The sequence below is a fragment of the Balaenoptera acutorostrata genome, chromosome 2, assembly GCF_949987535.1.
Source record: "Balaenoptera acutorostrata chromosome 2, mBalAcu1.1, whole genome shotgun sequence".
Classification (NCBI taxonomy): Eukaryota; Metazoa; Chordata; class Mammalia; order Artiodactyla; family Balaenopteridae; genus Balaenoptera; species Balaenoptera acutorostrata.
Window position 1 is genome coordinate 68,557,713 of NC_080065.1, and position 12,916 is coordinate 68,570,628.

At 39.6% G+C, this 12,916-nt stretch overlaps 1 protein-coding gene across 4 annotated transcripts in view; it reads left to right on the forward strand.

The window, feature by feature from the left end:
* The first annotated feature begins 3,325 nt into the window (after positions 1-3,325).
* The window catches only part of ATG10 (autophagy related 10), a 234,970-nt gene continuing 225,379 nt past the window's right edge, over positions 3,326-12,916 (forward strand). The window contains exon 1 of one of the 4 annotated variants that reach the window (XM_007193052.2): positions 3,326-3,418. The gene's annotated coding sequence lies outside the window, so the exon portion shown is untranslated. Of the gene's footprint in view, positions 3,419-3,490; positions 3,678-12,916 lie in introns of those variants that run through there. The other 3 variants (XM_007193050.2, XM_057541457.1, XM_007193051.2) reach the window with 3 other exon arrangements.

Genomic DNA, 12,916 nt, shown 5'->3' on the forward strand with positions numbered 1-12,916 from the left:
ACACAAGTTATAATTCCCAAATGTCCTCAAATGTTTAAAAGATAAAAATGTCCAACCAAGAATATTAGAAAATGGAGTAAATATCAAAATTCACTAAAATATTCCATAATTATTCATACCAGCTTTATTTATAATAGCCAAAAACTGAAAATAACCTAAATGTCCTTCCCAGATGAATGGATAAACTGTGGCAACCACCAATTTTTTTACTGTCTCTATAGTTTTGCCAACTACAGTTTTTTTCCTCTCATTCTTTAAGGTAAGTGCTATGTACACAGAGCTTCAAGATAAATTTCTTATCTCTGTCGTCCAATCAGATTAGCTCCTCTAAGTCTTTCTTTTATGTAATTTACCTTTTCCCGAGGACCTCCTGTAAGGTGGAAGAGGACATCTGCCTACTACAGGCTGCAGCAGAGATAGCTATTCTCCCCCTGTATCTACTTTCCCCTTCTTCATTTTTATAAAACAATCCCACTTTGTCAAGGTTTGACTGAGCCCTTGGCTACCTAGCTAGAGAATGCCTTTCCTACTTTCCTTGTATCTTGGTATGGCCCAGAGGATATGAGCAGAAAGAATATGTATAAAAGTATTCATTGATTAAAGGAAAACACTAAATATAATACAGTTTGTATAACCTTATTTTGGATTCTTTTTTTTTTTTCTCCCACTTTACAGTGTCTCAGCAAAATAAAATAAATGAAAAGCCAGAAGTCTCAACTTCTACGAGGCCCTGTGGGAAACATGGACATTTAAAGTGGAATGGACAAACAGAAACTTGTGAGGGTGAAAAAAAGAATGGTCAGGGAGCTGGAAGGAGAATCAAGGGATTATGGTTTTATGGAAGCTAAGGGAAGCAAGACTTTTTTAAGAAGTGATCAACATGTCCAAATGAAACAGAGAAATCCAATAAAATAAGGAATGAAAATGATTAATGATTCATAGATCATTACCCTTAGTCTCAGTTTCATATCGATAAAATGGGTATCTCATGTGGTTATTATAAGATTAAACTAAACGTAATCTTCTGGTTTGTGGTAGGTGCTCAGTACATTTTATACCTTCCTTTCTCTCTTTTTGTGATTAACTCATTGTTTTATTCTAATGCTCATTACTAGTGAGGAGCCCTGCTTGAGGCTGGGTAGGCACTGATGACAGACTCTGCACTAAAGTACTCTGTAGTGTACGGACTGCCAGTACTATCCCTTGCCTGGAAGCTACCTGATTTACTTTTAGTTTCTTTGGTTTTGGCAGGTGAACTATGAAAATTAAAAACATCTCAAATGCAAAAAAAAATTTTGTTAACATGGTGTGTTGTTGTTAATGCATGAAAAATGTTTGTAAATTACTGAATACAATGTAAAGCAACACATTCTTATCTTTGTATTAAAGCTTTATGTTTTTACTTATTTTTATTGTTTGGCCCTGCCGCACAGCTTGCGGGATCTTATTTCCCTGAACCTGGGTCAGGGCAGTGAAAGCAGAGTCCTAACCACTGGACCACCAGGGAATTCCCATAAAGCTGTATATTTTAAAGATAACTGCTTAAAGTTGGAGACACCAACCCACTGAAATTCTCACTGCCCTGTGATTTTTAAAAAAGCAAGTGGATAATTTTAGTTGGCAGCTATCTGATTAATTTATATCTATAGTTGCTCAAACATGTTAGGACAGTTCATCTTTACTAGCAGAATCTTTTTTAAAATTGAGTTTTAAACTATTTTACATGCAGTAAAATCTATCCCTTTTATGAGTTTTGGCAAACAAAGATACAGAACATAGAACAGTTCCATTACCCCTCAAAATTTCCTCAAGCCCCTTTTTAGTCATTCCCTTCCCTTGGTCACTACTGATCAGTGTTGTCCCATTTTCAGACTCTTTTACTTTTAAATAATTATAGGCTCACAGGAAATTGCAAAAATAGTACATAGAGTCCTGAGTACCCAACACCTAGCTTTCTCCAGTGGTGACATCTTACATAACTGTCGTACAAGATCAAAACCATGCCCTGCATGTTTGAAGGCAGATTTTCCTTTCACTTCTTTGCCTGTGTTTACTCTTTTCTTTTGACACAAATTTAATTCTGTTGTGTTAAAAGGAGCAGATGCTAGTTTTCCCTTAGATGTCTACCGTTGCATTTTCAGTATTTCAGCTGGATCACCCCTGTTACTCCTACATCTTTTTCTAGTCTTTTTTTTTTTTTTTTTTTTTTTTTTTTTTAGTTAAGCTTACTGTTAGATTGAGAAGGGAAGTCTTTTTTTTTTTTTTTTTTTTTTTAATTTATCTATTTATTTATTTTTGGCTGTGTTGGGTCTTCGGTTCGCGCGAGGGCTTTCTCCGGTCACGGCAAGCGGGGGCCACTCTTCATCGCGGTGCGGGGACCGCTCTTCACCGCGGTGCGCGGGCCTCTCACCATCGCGGCCCCTCCCGCTGCGGGGCACAGGCTCCAGACGCGCAGGCTCAGCAGTTGTGGCTCACGGGCCCAGCCGCTCCGCGGCATGTGGGATCCTCCCAGACCAGGGCCCGAACCCGCGTCCCCCGCACCAGCAGGCAGACCCCCAACCACTGCGCCACCAGGGAAGCCCTTTCTAGTCTTTTCATTATCCCTTTTCCCAATTTAATTCTCCTGCTAGATTTTTTTTTTTCCTGAGCTTTGTGACACAGATGGTACTATTGCCAATTCCCGAATCCCTAACTTTTACCTCGGTCCTTAAGTTTCAAAGGGGATGGTGCTTGTGCTTAATTGTTGTGTTCACAGTAATTTTGCAGCTTGCGTTATGAGAGCCGGCACGGTTCTCCAACCCCCGAGAGACGTTCTAGGGGCACTAAACGGTTCAGCTCCGTTCTTGGCCTACCTTTCACCATTGGTCATCCTTTTATTTTCCAGATACTTGGCTGTTTGTTAGAGGAGAGTATGCAGTGACTCTCGAAACCGCTGGCAACCCCTCCTCTCCCTCAATGCGCCGCCTTTGTGATGCGCTGACGGAACAGCCGCTGTTCGGTTCTTTAGGCTGCTGAGGTGCGGGGCGGGGCCTCGGCGGCTGCCGTAGGAAACTGCAGGGAGGTCACGCCCTCCGGCCCCCGCCCCACGCATGAGGCCCACGACGTCAGCCGCCCGCGCGAGCCTACTCCTAGGGTGTGCGGGAGGTCCAGTGCGCATGCTCCGATTGGGTCGCCTCTGGCGAAGGAGGCTGAGGGATGGGTAGAGAGCGGTCTTACTAGTGGGCGTCCCTGCTGGCTGGCTCTGCTCCTCTGCCACCGCCCTCTTGGCCCCTGGGGGCCCGTTGCTCCCCTCCCCGCGACCGCTGGCTTGGCGGTAGCTCGCAGGTTGAAGGGTCCCTCTCCCCGGCTCCCCTCCTCCCACCCCGTCGCCCCGCCCACTCTGGGCTGGGCGGCAGGGTCAGGGGCCGAGCGGAGCGGGGTGAGTATTCCCACAACCTTTGCCGGCCGTCTTTTTCCGGCTCTGTTTCCCGCACGGTCCTCACCCCACTGCCGGGATAGAGAGGAAGGGCGGGCGAGGGTGGGCGGGAAACAGCCCAGCCCCGAACAAAAGGCCGGGGAAGCGGGGCTCCCGCCCGTGAAATGCAGGCCGGGCGCGCTGGAGCCGGTGCGCGGGGCGAGCCGCTGGCGGGTGTGGATCGCACTCCTGGGCCACCATGGAGACCTCACCCTCGATTTAGGTAGTTACAGACCTGTGTTTAAAGCCTGTACCGAGACAGAAATTCTTTGCCTCGTAACCTTGAAACAGAGGATATGAAGTTACTGGTGATTTCAGTGGTTAAGTGCCACTTAACTTGAAGGAGTTTCTAATCATTAAGAATTAGGAGTTTTTCTTCCAAATAACGTATCTACTCAGCATTTGAAATCACGAATGGGGGGGTGGGTGGGATAAAGGAATAGTTAACTGATTTGTAGAAACAAACTTTTATGATGGTAGAAATTATAAACATCTCTGAAGGCGAAAGGATAGCTACATGTCTTTTCAAAGTCAAAATAGAGCCGTGTCTAATAGGCCCACCTGAGAATCAATTAATTATCTAGGGGACTATACTTTTGCTTGACATAGTATCGATTAGGGCCCAGGCTTTGCAGTTACTTTTTTTTTCTTTTTGTCTAATGGAGCAAATTATTTCTGACTGGGAGAAAAAAATACTACTGATGATTATTGTGTTATTGCCCTATTTCCAAGATTTTTATAATTTTTACCATTGAGCTTGCTCCTTCATTATGAGTTCAGTAAATCTTTGCCACAGGCTCACTTTGTATGAATCATGTTTATAACGTTTCAAAAATTACATTTCGGCAATGGCCTCACTCTTAAGTGGCAAAAGCTTAGTTTATACTTTTTAGAAGTGGAAGGCATAGGCCCTATGTAATGTTCAATTACATTTTTAGAATCCTGCGTAGAATCCTCCTTGCTCTGAAGGGTCAAATATGGACAAGAGGAGACATTTACAAAATGAAAACTTGGCCAAAAAAAAAAGTTGAGTATTGAGAAAGTCAAATTAAAGTCTTGCAATTACAAGGTTTAAAAATTGATATTTTAATTGAAACTAGTGGAAACAGTCTTTTCACTGGTTCTAAACTGGATTCATTGGATATACAATAGAATGTTACAAGATTATGCTTTTAAGTTTCTGAGAATGATAAGCAACCCCTTAGGAAAAACAAGTAGGGTAAAGTTTATATAAGTAGTTTCCTTAAGACTGGGCTTGATTTGGTTATTAATATCTTTGAAGCCTAGAGACGTGTTTGGGACCCTAGAGGCAGTGTTTGAAACTGTTTTAAACATGCTCAGGGAACCATAACAACAACAAAATGGCCTCGAGATTATTTGGTGATTAACAAATGTCTTCAGGGGCCAAGTGCAGCTGGGTATAAAACAACTGGAAAGTAGGGAAACAGAGAAGAAACCCTACGTAAAAGCATCCAGGTTAGGGAGAGGCAGCTGAAAACGATGCAGAGCCAGAGGCTCCTCTAATGTACCTGGCACCCCAGGCCTTAAAGTGCTTGATCTTGTAGGTTTATGGGACCCAGAAAAAGTATTTACTAATATGAATTTAGCTTTGAAGTTAGGGTTATTTCATATCACTGTCATGTAATAGCTTTTCGAGAAAACTGCTCCACGCCCCCCCCTTCCCACCCCCAGTATTCTTATATTCCTTAATATTCCTAACACTCTCTAGTTAGGCCCTTTACCTGTCTACTCTGCCTCATTTCAACCTGTTCCTAGATTCACTGACTGCCCCCACTCCTCATCATTTTTCTGTAGCATCTCTGCCTTTCAGTATCCTTTTATACTTCTAGGATTATCTGAAATGTAACTCTTCTAGAGCAGAGGCTCTGGTTCCAGACCGACTGCCTTAGGTCAAACTGCCACATTTAACAGCTGTTACCTTGGACAAAATGCTTAACCTCTCTGTCCCAATTTCCTCATCTGTAAAATGGAGAAAATCACAGTGACTACCTCATAGGGTTGCTGTGAGGATTTAACAAGTTACTATAGTTTTGGTACATAGTAAGAGCTGAATACATGCTATTATAATGATTATTTAATCTGTAGTAATTCTTTAGACAGTGGTTGTACAATTTATCACTAATTTTTACTGTCTTTTATTCTCTAATGTTCTTTTCAGTTTGAATCTTTTCTTATAAATTTGATTGCAAACTGTTGAGGGCAAAGATCATGTATTACAATCTTTTAAAAAAGTCTCTTAAAGTGCTCCCAGGATGATTCTGGGGGCTGGATATATTTTTTTCCCTATCTTACTATCTAGTTTTCTATTTTCTGTTTTCCATTTTACTTCTGTTGCTTATATTTTAAAATTTATACCCTATTTTGTCCTAAAAGTATTTACAGTAGATTATAAACTATATATAATATAAAAACATACAAAATAAAGGTAAATCAGTCATGAAAATATGAAGCTTGAATAGAAAGGTGAGGTTGGGGTGCATTATACTCAAATACATACTGTGACCAGTTGTATAATTGTTAGTGGTGGGATACAGACTGAGTTCTGAGCTTCATGATGGTCAGAGGAAAGAAGGAAACATATCACTTGCTGAGGAAAAACAGCTTCCTTGGAAGTGTTTAGTGAGTGAAATGCACATTGTGATCACAGATTTCAAAGGTATGCATGCAGAGTCATACTAAGAAACCCTAGGGTTAAGTTCTCCAACCTTGTTAAGCCTACTTCTCATTTTTTCTCAAAGGGGGCTCAACTGCCATTTTTATGGAACTGTTCCATACATTGCAGGATGCTTATCATACTTGGTCCCTGAGCACTAAATGGCAATAGCAAACTACAACCTCCACTCCCCCTTTGTGACAACCCAGTTTGATCCTACTCATTTCCAAACAACCCCTTCAAGAGTGGTTCCTCCTGATGTTGGGAACCATTGGACCTTATCTGCCCATACTTTATACAACCTATGCTTCAACTACTGCCTTTTTTTTTTCCTTTTAACCTAGCATATTCTTTTCAGACCCTGTCTTGCTGGAGCCCTTCCATCTTTTTGACATGCTTTTGTCTCCACTTGTTAGGCCCTTATTCAAATTTCAAAATTCAGTTCTGCGTTTTCCAGACTCCCTGTTTTTTTGGAGTCTTCTCTGAGTTTCCCAGAAAAAGTTGGACACTTCTTCCTCTGAGGACACACACATAGCAAGTGCTAGGATATTGTAGGTGCTGAGTGAATGAATAAAAAGCTTGTGGAAATAAGAAGGCACATTAATTTAGCCTTTAATGAAGACTTTGCAAGAAGAAAAATTTAAAGGGACTGTCTCTTCCATTACAAAAAAAGTCCAACAGCTTTTTTTTCCAAAAAATAATGACACTTGGTAATATATTTTAAAAACACATTGCTCTATCATATATTCAGACTATTTAGACCAGCACTGAGTCCATAACCTCTGATACAGTGTTGATCTTTTTGTACCTTCTTATTTGTTGAATATCTTTGGCCAAGGTCATAAGCCTTTAGTTCCTGGTTCTGGTCTAATTAGTATATGTGCTGACTAGAGTTAGTTCTACAAGTCCCACTGTTCAAAGGCAGCAAAAGAGTTTGAGCTGGTGGATCAGGTCAAATCATCACTGTCAGAGGAACAATTTCTCTCATGTGCATGCAGAGAAGTCTTGGTTTATGTAAAAAAAAATGATAATCTTCTTATAAAAGTAATGACACCAGTATCAGAAAGGTTAGATGTCATATAAATCTGTTGTTTGAATGGGAAAAGATCCAACTGATGAATAGGCTTAAAAGTTTAGTTGAAGAAAGGTGCTATAAAGAGGTAGAGATATGTAAAATAAATTCATTTAAAATTTTGAATTTTTCTTTTGTTCCTTACAATTCTTACTTAATATTTGCTGTGTGCTTAACTCTGTTATAGGTGGTAAGACATAAAATTATAAGTCACAGGTCCTCAGCTGTTTAGACATTGCTCTATCATCTTCCAGTTTTCCTTGCTGTGGAAGAGATGGCTGAGGCTACACTGATTTTTGTTCCTTTGTAGGTAAACTTTTTTTCTGCCTGCATTTTTGTTTTCCTTTTTGTTCTTTAAATAAAGATGTTCCATAGACTACCTGTAGGCATAGGTTTCCTTCTAGCAGTTTTCTCAAACATAGTGAGTCCACTCAATTTATAGAAGTAAATCTCTTTAATCTTTCTTTTACCCAGATGAGGAAAAATTTTTCAATGATATGTTTGCTTATGATTTCAATTCAGAAATGCCAGTTATTTGTAGGTTAGATCTGTGTTCTTTGTCCTTTCTATCAATCAGTATGTATTGTTTTCATCTTGGTTCTTTTTCTTCCGTGTTTGGAGATCACCTCATGTGTATATGCTAAAATGTTAATGAGATTCTTTTCAAGCTTCTGTACTTCTCTCTTTTGCCTCTTTTATAGAGTTTGTCTAATATTGGGTTGGCCCAAGTTCATTCCAGTTTTTGCATAACATCTTATGGAAAAACCCAAACGAACCTTTTGGCCAACCCAATATTATATGTTTGAATTCCCTTCCAGTTTTTTCTTCTTCAGTTTCCTTTTTAATCTTAGCTGTTTTTTTCCTTCTCATCTCTTGCTTTCAGAGGCTGCGTTTTTATTTTTCCTTTTTCTTTTTCAATTGGTAAATTAGATAATTTCTAAGTTTTTCTCCTGATTCCGAGTATAAGCCCATTATAGGAGCAAGCTTTCTCTCTTCCTCTTTATGGCAGTGCTCCTCTTTCTTATGATGCACAAGCTTCATCTTGGCCCTGTGCTATTATTGAGGTTTTTGGTTTTCTTACCTTGACAGAAGAGGGACTTGTGTAGGGATGGTGTTGCTCATTCTTGTCAGAGTGAGTAAGCTACCTTCATCCTCCTCACTACACTTAGATGCTGGAGGACTCTTCTCAGTGTTAGGTTGGAGAGCATATTGATAGATATAACCCAATTTATGAAGGATAGATCTTTCTGTACTCAGGAGAGTCTTCTTTTCCTATTGTCTAATCTTTCAGTCCTATGTCTCTAATGAGGGGAGTATTTTTCTGTAATTTGAAGTGGTTTATAGTTTTTTTTTTATAAATTTATTTTATTTATTTATTTTTTTGGCTGTTTTGGGTCTTTGTTGCTGCACGTGGGCTTTCTCTAGTTGCAGCGAGCGGGGGCTACTCTTCGTTGCAGTGTGCGGGCTTCTCATTGCGGTGGCTTCTCTTGTTGCAGAGCATGGGCTCTAGGCGCGCAAGCTTCAGTAGTTGTGGCACGTGGGCTTCAGTAGTTGTGGCTCGTGGGCTCTAGAGCGCAGGCTCAGTAGTTGTGGTGCACAGGTAGTTGCTCCACGGCATGTAGGATATTCCTGGACCAGGGCTCGAACCTGTGTCCCCTGCGTTGGCAGGCGGATTCTTAACCACTGCACCACCAGGGAAGCCTGGTTTATAGTTTTTTGAGTGTAGTGGTGAGACTGTATTCTTCTGAGGGCTCATACTGCTCCCACAGCTACCTATTGCTGACACCTTCCACTCCTGGCCGTGAACATTATATCATTGGTAAAGAATGTTCTTGAAAGAGAATTACTAATGGGTATTAGAAGCCAGTTGTGGCATTTGCCGATTTCTGTGGTGTAAATATTCCCGCTGTGGTCAATTTCAGGCTGTCAACATGATGTCAGCTGGCTCCCCAAATTCCTGAAAACTTAACTATTGACTCTTTGATACAATCCAGCTCCAGCATGCCACTGCATAAAGTCCCACTGAAGGAGATGTTCCCTAAACTCTTGGAAGATGGTGGGGGTTGAGGAAAGGAAGCGGTCTCATGAACTCTGTCCTCAGCCCCAAGCTGCGGGGCCACTGCAGGCTCTTTTTTTCTGAAGGAAATATAGAATTGAGAGTGAGACGCCTTCTTACCCTCTTCCTAACTGGACCTTTTGCCACAGAGGCCAAAGCAAGCATCAGCTACCAATAAAGCTACCTCAAATCCCTCAATTTCAGTTTAGGTACAATGTTGTATCCCGTTTAAAGTTTGATTTCAGATATGTGTTTCAGTGGGAAGGCAAGGAGGGAGTGCTGAGCCTGCTGGCCAAATGCTGCCAAGCCTGAATCAGCTTCCTTTCTTTTGCTGCTTCCTGTGCTATTTATTGGATTACTGGGGTCACACCTGCTGTGCCCTGCCCAGGCTGCCAAATGCCTTGAAATCCAGGCCCATTAATACCCCTATTAAAATGATCTATCTTTTGTCTCAGTGTTGTAGCATGAATCCTCAAAAGTATCTCTGGTGCTAATTACAAATGCTTATTTTGGGGCCTTCAGAATCAGGTAATGTTTCTGGTCTGAGCCTAGGATTCCACATTTAAATTTGTACCCTGGGTGCTTCTTTACTCTCTAAAATTTGAGGACCACTGCCCGAGGATCCTGCTAGGTAAGTGATTAATCTAAATTAATTCAAGCCAAATTCTCATAAAGATAATAGGTTGAATTCACTTCCCTAGCTAGTAATTGCATGTTTTTTTAGGAAAGAGTCTAAATCTACAGTTAAAATGCAGAATTGCTGCAAGGAGGGACAAGTGCAGAGGAAGTTGCCTACTTTTATTAGTTAAAAATGATCTTTAATGTTTAAAGGGGTGCATAGTACAATATGTTCTGTGATAATCACATTTTTGTAAATGATCTTAAGTTCTGGAGAAATTTAGTTATGTCTTACAGTGTTTTAGTCTTGTTATGACTCTGATATATATTGATTTATAGATTCATCAAAAGAAATGTCTCTGACCAAAACCACAAAACAAACAAAAACAAAGAATCAGTTCCCCACACATTAGATTAAAAATCCTATAAAAAAATGTGGAGAGTTGTAGTGAAAAAAAATTGTTTTTAAAATTAAGAAAGATCATTTGAACAATGATTATATACACAGTGTTAGAATTCATTGGGGCCGCTTTTCTGAAAAGATATATTTAATACCAGCAGAATAAGCTTCTTCACACTGTCTACTTTAGGGCTAACCTATAGTTTAGAAAGACTTCTTTCACTTGGTGAGGAAAAAAAATTATTCTACCTTTCCAATCTTTAGCCTCTGTTGGAGCACTTAAAGTTTTGATTGTTTGAGCTTAAAAAAAACAAACAGCTGTTCAGCAAGCGTGAAACTCAAACAAAATAGATGTATTAACAACTTACACTTTATGACATGAAAGAGCTCTGACTCATTTCTGACTTTTCCTTATAATAAGAGATGAGAGGTTCATTGTTAAGGATAAGATGAGAATTGGAAGTAGTCTTTTACTGTGAGTTCATCTGTGTTCTGTTGTCACCTCTGATCTGAAGGTAGCTTAAGTCTGGAAACATAGGCAGTTCACATGTCTCAGGTTTTCCATGTGCAAAATAAGGATTATTCTTGCCATTATTGCTTAATAAGCTGCAGTTGTGGTTATTTCCATTTTTGACCGTAATTTCAGCCATCTCATAATAGAAAGTTCTTAAGATTCTAATTTCTGTCTCTACTAGTCTAGGAACTTGGTAAAGGACAAGAGTATTACAACTTGAAAAGTACCTATAAAAATGTTAATTGAATTATATTTTCATTTTTAATGAGTTGAAATATTCTAACTTGAGCAAAGAGGCAATAATTACTCAGTGATATTTCATTATACCATATTATGATGATTTGAATTGAGATGGATATCATTTTAATATAATATAATTCCTAATTTTGTAATCAAGCCATAAGTGTTTTTATTATTGTATGTAACATCCTTCAGCAAAGCCCGGTCCTTAGATAATTTTAAAAGTATTCAACCAAATATTAATTAGTGCTTTGATGTTCAGTCATCTTGCTAGTGGCACAGTGCTGTTAATTAGATAAACTATGGCTATTGAGTGAAATTTTATGTTTTGACTAACATTTTGAAGAGTTCAGTAAACCTCAAGTAACTGGAGGGCTTAGGGAATGGAGTGTTTTCACTTAGTTCAATTTTGTTATTAAGTGAAGGTTTGTTTGGAATTTATAGAATGTTCCAAAATGTATTAGTATTATTTATGAATTAAATTCAGTTTTTCTTTGATTTAGTATCTCTCAGTATATGTCACGGTCATCATATAGTTGGAAAAATTATTTCTCTAACCACTTTGTTTTGGTCTTTCTATTCTTGTTCTGTATCCTCTCCCTAAGTGATCAAATGTGTTCTGTTATCTATGAAATGCTGATTTAGAATCAATATTTCTAGCTCAGATTTCTCTTTCCTCTTGAGTTCCAGATCCATCTAAAAATTCCTGCTAGATCTCTTTGCTGGGTATTCCATAGGCATTTCAAACTCAAACTCCGTAGTGCTACATTAAACCCATCTCACTCCCCAGACCTGCTTTTCCTAGAGGGATCTGTTTCAGTTAGTAGACTACCACTTAAGGCAAAGAGCTAGGACTCTTTCTTGAACCTTTTCTCCCATCAATCCCTTACATATCAAGGTCAGCCAGTTGTTGTAATGAGTATACTACACTATCAAAATAACTTTTGAATCCGTCTCTCTTCTACCCTACTGCCAATCTTTGGCTCTGTTTAGCATTATTTTGTCTCTCCTAAATGATTGTAAGGACCTTTTAACTGGTCTTCAGTCTGGTTAGATCTGTAGTCCCCTTTGGAAACCAGAATGCAAATCTGATCAGTTTACTCCCGTTTCAAAACCCTTTTGAGCCCTCAGGCTACAAGGCTCTCTTGTCTTCATCAACTGTGATTTTCTCAGTACCCTTCCTCTACCTCTGTATTTCAGTCAAACAAGAGTTCTTCAATTACCAGACCTTCTCTTACATTCTTGGGCATTTGCACAGTCTGCTCCCTTTACCTCCTCCTTTTGCTAAGATAGCTTCTGTTCTTCCTTTTACAGACTTCTTAGATGTCACTTTCTCAACTTTTATCTGCACTGAAGCACCTTGTTAACGTGAATTCTTTGTGTAAACTGGAGATCTCACTTACACCCTTGAAACATTTGACTGCCTTTGTAGAAGCCCCTGGAGTTTATCAACTCTTCTGTACTTGGTTCCTGTACTTGGTGCTTTCTCTTCCCAAACTTGTTCTCCCACTGTTCCCCTATTCCTCTCCATTGTGATCTCAGGAGCACACATCCACAGTAAAAAAAAAAAAAACTTGTCTAAACCCTTAATTCATTATTTCCTTTACTACATTCTGTGGAGTAAGATGTTAAAAAGTGTTCCCAGGAAAAAGAATTTTGTGGTCAAAAGAGTTGGGAAACCCTGAGTTAATAGTTTCCCCATATAAATGTGCATTGTGAATCTCCAGGGTGAGAGTAGTGAGTGGATGTAGTGTGGATGTTTCCACACGTATCTTACATGATGTTAACATCTGCACAGGTTAGTGCTTCCACTAACTTGTTTTAAAGGAAACTTGACTTAAAAAACAAACAAACAAACAAAACCCAAAAACTCTTTGAATGGAGGCTT